General features: G+C 33.7%; 1 pseudogene; it reads right to left on the reverse strand.

Annotated features, from left to right (window-relative positions):
- Positions 1-6,234: 6,234 nt before the first annotated feature.
- Positions 6,235-7,075, reverse strand: LOC144237562 (chromobox protein homolog 3 pseudogene; annotated as a pseudogene).
- Between the last annotated feature and the right edge of the window lie 662 nt (positions 7,076-7,737).

The following is a 7,737-nucleotide window of genomic DNA, read 5'->3' on the forward strand; positions in this document are numbered from 1 at the left end:
TGTAGATTCATGAAAAAAAAAGAACCACCAAGAAAATAAATACAAAGAAGTAAACAAATAATATGCTCAGACTGAAGCATATTATACTGAAATTCCTAAAAACAAAAGAAAAAAAAATGGTGGCATTAAGATTCAAAAAAATATTACAGTAAGGGGAAATAAAGATAAAACTTATTGTAGATATCTTGGCAAAAGTCATGTAAGCCAGAAATAAAGGGGTAACATCTTAAAAGTTCTTAAAGAAAAAAAAAGTCCACTTGCAATAACACACCCAGTGACACTGTATTACAAAAAGGAAGAAAAAATAAAGAAGTTCCCAAACAAACACCCAGAGAATGCATGTCAGCACATTTACTACAATTGATGTTAACGAAAACTCTTTGGGTAGAGATAATATGATACCAGACTGAAACTTCATTGGGTTTACAAAATAAAAGGAGTAAATGTTGCTGAAAATAAACTAAAGGAAGGCAAAATGAAATCAAATATCCTCATATTTACCTTCTGAAAGAAAACTGCTTAAAATAAATGTACGGGCAATGTATATGGGTATGTATAGTAACAGTATATGTATTATATATATATTTATAACATACACAAAATTAGAGACCATAAAAACAACAGCATTAAGGATGAGGGGAGTTATCTGGAATATAATGTGCTAAAGTTACTAGTCTCTATGTAAAATGGGACAATATTATTTGCATTTGGAGCTTGGTAACCTAAAGATGTATATTTTAAAACTGAGGCAATCACTAAAAATATTTATTAAAAGAAGCAAAAATAGCAAATCAAGATTGAAGATTTAGAAATCATAAAAATGTTTAACACAGTAAAGACAGAAAAGAAACAAAAAAATAGAAAACATCTATAAGGAGAGTAAGTTTTAATATAAACTTGTAAACAGTCACTTTAAATATAAATGAAAAGACAGAGCCAGTCAAATAGAGATCAAGCCATCTGTTGGGTTCTGCACTGAGTGTGGAGCCTGCTTAATATTTCTCTCTCTCCCTCTGCCCCTTTCCCCAACTTTCTCTCTCTCTCTCTCTCTTTCTCTCTCTCTCTAAAATAAGAAGAAAAAAAAAAGAAAAATATACAGGGTAAAAAATGATAAGCTAAAATACATCCATAATCACAGCTAAAAAAATTAACACCTCTCATTAATATGTATAACAATATATAGTAAATTAATACAAATACAGAAGACTATCCACCAACTAGATCTATTAAACATTTATAGGACACTGTACTTAAAAAGCAGAGCACATATCCTTTTTCAAGTACATAAGAGTATTTCTCCAAAACAGACAATATTTTGGGCCATAAAACAAACCATAAAACTTGAGAGAACAGAAATCATACAAAATATCTTCTCAGACCTCAATGGTATTAATCTAGAAATCAATAAGAGAAAGATAGCTAAGATTCCCAAATATATGTAAACTAAGCACCCCATTTCTACATATCCCTGCTATCAAATGAGATTTCTCAAGGGAAATTTAAAACAAATATATGTCAATGAATGAGAATGAAATAAATATATAATTATAGGATGCGTTTGAAACAGTGCTCAGAAAGATATTTACAGCACTAAATAATTATTTAAGGGAAACAGAAAGTGGAACTCTCTCTTGGTGGCACAACTATGTAGTATGAAGATTTTCACAATTAGGGTACAAAATACTGATGCATCTGCATGCCTCCATGCTTCTCAGATCTCCTTATCCCCAAACTTCCCTTTTTTCTTTTTTTTTTTTTCCTTCCAATTGTATGATTAACTAGCTAAACTATCTGGCACCAGAAGAGTTCTACTTTGGACCATTTCTTTTTTCACACACTGTGTAACTGGAAAAAGTGCTGGAAAGAATATTCCTTTCAGAGACAGAAGTGTGTCCTCAACTTGGATGCACATACTTCTGTGAATTCAATTTGACACTTTTTCTCTTACATAAGTTGGTCTTAAAATGACCCCTCTTGTGACCATGAATAAAAACTTATGGAGAAGCACAAGTGAAACACTGATAAGAAATGTGGAAATCTGGGCATTGGTTCGAGCAGTTTATTTTTTTACCTCTGGATATATTCATGTCTAATTCTGATATCACTATAATATCACTTCACACATCATGATGTATTATTGCTTCTGGTCCTATTCAACGTTAGACTTCATATGTATAACACAACCTCACTCATTAAGAACATGGTCACATGATGTCTCATGGTCAAATGCCACATATTTCTTTCAAATGATCTACAATTCTCTGTTACAAATATTTTGTCCTCTCTTCAGAAATCTAGGGTTCTATGTTATAAAACTTGCATTGGAGCTCACCATAAGCTATGCATAGCATTTTCCCCCATAAAAGATACTTCAATATATATTCTCTAATGATATTCTTGCCCAACTCAAAGTTAATTGCCTACTGTGTCATGGGTTAAATGTATCAAAGTCATATTACTAAGTGTGGAATAAACAATCAAGACCCCAAAGAGCCTTATCTAGCACTGTATTTCCTTCTAGGTGGTAGAAATTGCAAGACACAATAATATACTCTTTACTTAAGGGCAGATACCTAGGAATGCTCCAGATCAAGACTCCAAGTCTTCATAGAGTTATGTAACTTCCAGACAGTATGTAAAACTTTCAGTATACTAGCCACTCTTGTTTATGTGGTATGATTAATGTGATATCACTAAAACAGTAGACTAATATGACGCTTTTTGTAATGTCCAAAAAGTCAAATTTCCTTTAGCTGATATTATGGTGGTAGGATGGAGAGTTAACAGGCATAATCAAGGCTGTACTTTCTCTTTGCCATTTGAATGTAAACTACATTCTAGTCTTCCTTGAGAAGGATGAAAATAATTTATTCACCAACTATTGTGATTACCCCACACCACCTAAAACAAGTTAAGAAGTCAAGACTGATGATGACACCACAAAATCACCAAAAGGACATGCAAAGATTTATTACTCATATTATGAAGCTTTCTAAGAATAGCAGTATTTTTTAAATTAGTTTAAAATCCCTTCTAAACTCTTCATGTTTTATTCTGATTTTTTTATTATGTCACCCTTGTTTTTTTTCTCATTAGAATGTTTACAAATAATGAGTTCTGAGTTTTGTCTCAGTGTTTCACACTGCATATGTATCATTATTAGAGGTTGATCTGAAGTCTTCTTTTTAGTTTTAATAATACAGTATAAAAATGACTTCTATTTGCTATCAATGATGGAATAACATTTTATTACATGAATGTAGGTTGCTTTCCATTCTCATATGCATAAATTCACAGATATTTATTTTGGCAAAATCATAATGTACATACAAAAATGTGGACACCAAGTTTATAAGTTTTTATAAGTTCTTTTTTCACTAAATAAGTTCAAATCACTCAGGAAGAATATTTATTCACAATCTTTAACATTTTCACATGTTTTTTTTACCATTTGTAAAACTTTTTGTGCGAATTAAACCTCTTTATTCTGTATACAGAATGTAAAGTGATATTTTAAAATTATATACATTATGAGTATTATAAAATATCCTCTCATGAACAACCCACCCAGCTTAAGAAGCATACGTAAATAATAAATGCAGAGCCCTCTGTGGGGTCCTTCTCTCTTGTATTATCCTTTTTTAGTGCTTGAAATAGCCACTGTCCTAATGTCTGTATATCTCTCCCTAAATTCCATTTATAGTTCATCATAAATGGATATATCCCTAAACATACCTTGTATAATTTAGTACATTTAAAAAAATATAGTAACTGAATAATACAGTGTATTCTTCTGTGGCTTTCATTTTTTTTACTCTATGTTAGTTTGTCAGAATTATCCTTGCTTATGCATATAACTGTCACCTCTTTTCACAGCTGGTTGGTATGGTATAAATATTCCTGAAGTGTCCATACTTTGTTGACTGATGAGCATCTGAGTTCCTTACAGTACTGTAATTACATAAATTATTTCCATGGCTTTATTTTATAGGTTTCTTGTAACAAATATACAAGGATTTATTTAGTGTATAGGCCAGAGAGGTAGATCTTAGGATAATGGAGTAAGCACAGGCTCTTTGTACAAGATAATGCCAACTGCTTTCTAATGAGATGTGTCAATTGTGATGTATGTGTCTGGTGTCACATCACCAGAATGCAACAATTCCCTCTGATAGATCCTTTAGTTAATACTTGCTGTTTCCATGGCTTAATATTTATAAGTAAATAATTTTCCTAATTACTAATAAAATTGAGCATCTTTTAGTATGTATATTGTCATTTGTGCTTCCTCTTTATAAAGTTTTTTTCTGGCTTGTGTTTAAATCTCTCTTTAGTGTGCTGAGAAGGCGCTGTGTGCTATGAATGATGCATATGATGTAAAGGCCCTGAACTTACGTTCTGTAACAAGTCAATTAGTAACTAAATAAGACAATATCAAGCATTTACAAACATTTTACAGATAATTGTAATAAATTAATAAGGATGATTATAGGCTCTACTTATTAGTATGGAGACATATAGGAAAAAATGATTTTGAGGACTGAGTAGAGCATCAATAATTCTCCATGGTTAGTTTTTTAATTTTTATTTTTTTAAAGGAATGCAAAAGTATCGACCACTGTTTACCAGTATTTACAGTAAAGTAAACAATATACAGTTGGATAACGTTCTGATTACTACAAAGTTACTATTTTTCCTGGTTTCTGCTGAACCAGCAACTCAAATACTGACAAGATTGAGCCTCCAGGTAAGGAATGAGCTGGGGTAAAGAAAAGACATGAAGGTCAAGAATTTAGATCCCAGATCTGTTCACTCATTTATTCCAAAAGGTCCTAAACTGCCAAGATCTCTAACATCTGATTATGATTAGGTTTCCACAAGTGAAGTCTTAGACATTTCAACGAATCAGGACCTTTTGATCAATACCACACAGGGAGTTCAACTTCTTAAAAGAAAATGGTTCACTAGAAGGAAACTTTAAATTTTCCTTATAACAAAAATTGTAAGGTTTGCTTACTAATTAAAACACATCCAGACTTATCTAGTTTTCTCATTTGGGTGCAGTGGCTGTTAGTAGTGATAACATTTTTCTTTCACAGTTCTTGCAAATAAACATGCATTTATGTGACTGTAGATATGGATATGGATTCTGAAATGACTGCTTTTAACCTGTCCAATTTAAATTGTTACATTATATTTAAATTGTCCAATTAATTACAAAATTTGAAAGGCTAAGGCTTCAGGTAAAATTTCAATTTAACTTTAAATGATTTATTTTGTAGGTTGCGGAAACTGATGGTACCCCAGAAACATGGGCTTATCCATGGTTATGAAATGATGTTTTGTTTTGGTGAATGTAAAAAAAAAAGGTTGGGGGGCTTCTGGGTGGCACAGTTCATTAGGCATCTGACTCTTGATTTCCACTCAGGTCCCAATCTCACTATTCATGGGTTTAAGCCCCACATAGGGCTCTGTGCTGTCAGTACAGAGCCTGCTTGGGATTTTCTCTCTCTCTCTCTCCCTCTGCCCTCTCCTCTCTTGTGTGTTCTATAAACAAACAAATAAATAAACTCACTCTTTAAGTAAGTAAACAAACAAACAAATAAATAGAAAACCATTTAAGTATATATTTTTAGCATACACACACTCAAAAACACAAATAAACAAAAAACTCAGAACAGTCCTTACGCGTAGAGGAATTAACACAAATTCTTTTAAAAAATATTTAATGTTAGTTTATTTTTGATAGGGAAAGAGAGAGTTGAGTGAGTGAGCAGGGAAGGGGCAGAGAGAAGAAGACAGAATCGGAAGCAGGTTCCAAGCTCTGAGCTATCAGCAGAGCCAAGAGACCAATGCAGGGCTCGAACTCATGGACCTTTAGATCATGACCTGAGCCACCCCAGGCATCCCAAAACACAAATTCTTATTGAGTATTGACTTGAAGATTTCTCATCACATTTATAAAAGGTGTTCTCTAATGCAGTAAAATAATAAACCATGATCTCATATATTCTTTTTGATAAAGGAACCAACTACAGAAAGCTTTTATTTGTTTAAAGTGCTATAGATGCCAAAAACCTCAACAACTCTCCCAACAGTACTTCAAAACAAACACATTAAACTTGATTTTCATTAGAAATGTTCTTTATTCACCCCAATAAGCAACAAACCAAGACCCAGATTATATATGTGTATACACACACACACACACACACACACATATGTGAGCTTCACCTTCTCGACCTAATGCCTATGTGAGCTTCATCTTCTGGACAAAAATGCCAAGTCAGTCTCTCTTAATAAAAAGCAATTACAATTTGAGGACACAATTTGCCTCTTTTGCCAGCACCAAGCCTGCCACATCTGAATCTTTCCATTCCATGAGAAATATGAATTCTCCACTGCTGTCTGTGGCCCCAATTACTTGTTCAGGATTAAGACTTCTAGCAAAGCCTTTTGGTTTATCAGCAGCATCTCTTCTTTGATTTGTTATCACCTGATTCAACATCAGGTAAGGATTGTCTTTTTTTTAAATTTTTAATGTTTTATTTATTTCAGAGAGAGAGAGAGAGAGGAGAGAGAGAGAGAGAGGGAGAGGGAGAGAGAGAGAGCATGAGCAGGGGAGGGTTAGAGAGAGAGAGATACAGAATTTGAAGCAGGCTCCAGGCTCCGAGCTGGCCGTCAGCACAGGGCTGAAACCCCTGAACCGCAAGACCATGACCTGAGCCGAAGTCGTACATTCAACCGACTGAGCCACCCAGGCGCCCCAAGGATTGTCTTTTTATACCATCTTTCTCTTTACCAGCTTTCTGAGAATTAAATAATGCTTCAATTAGCTCTGGACAATCTAAATTTTCTTCAAGTTCCAAGTATTGTCAGCATCTGTAAATCCCTTCCACTTGAGGAAATACTCCATCTTCCCATTCACTACCCATCAGACCAGGACTTTTTCTACCACAAAATCTCCAGGGTCTGCCTCTTCTGTATTTTTACTCTTTCCATTCTATTTCTTTCCCATGTTTTGCAATGTAGTTTTATGGGAGGCCATTTTTTATTGCAGATTTGAAGAGCTATTATTCACCCCCTCTGAGCTGCTCCAGGTCCTGGATCTGCAATGTGTCTGGCCCTGTGCTCCTCAAGCTTCAGCCACCTCTCTCCATGGATTAGTTAAAATATAAGATCTCATCACCAGTGCTAGAATGGTTGTTTTTGTGTTTTTGTTTTTTATTCTTCCTCAAACAAAAATGATGCTTCCTGTTTCAATGTGTAGTAAGAGCAAATATACTTAGATTCTGCTTACTCTTTTCATTTATTTAGTATCCAAATAGCTTTCTTTAATACACGTCCGAATATTAAGTTGAATATTTCAATTACCTATATCTAATAATGTTACATATTCCATTGTATATGGTAATAAACAACACAGGTGGTTTATTCTTCAAGAAATTCATGACCAAGTTTTGTGATAGTGTAAGTAGATAAAATATAGCCTCATTTTTTTCATATAGGTAGAATATATGGAAAATTGCAATACCTAGCATGCATTGCAGCAAGGTCCCTTCCTTTTTGTATTCTGGTTTCTGCAATGTCACAGTGGTATCTGTGCCTCAGAACTTGTGATTTTCAGAAGTAAATGCTAAAGTGGGAATTTGGCATAGAGAATATTATGGGGAAGAAAGAGTGTTGGACAAAGAAAAAACTGAACTGCAACCCAGGCTTAACAAAGCCTTAATCAGT

This window comes from Crocuta crocuta, unplaced genomic scaffold (assembly GCF_008692635.1).
Source record: "Crocuta crocuta isolate KB4526 unplaced genomic scaffold, BGI_CrCroc_1.0 scaffold637, whole genome shotgun sequence".
NCBI lineage: Eukaryota > Metazoa > Chordata > Mammalia > Carnivora > Hyaenidae > Crocuta > Crocuta crocuta.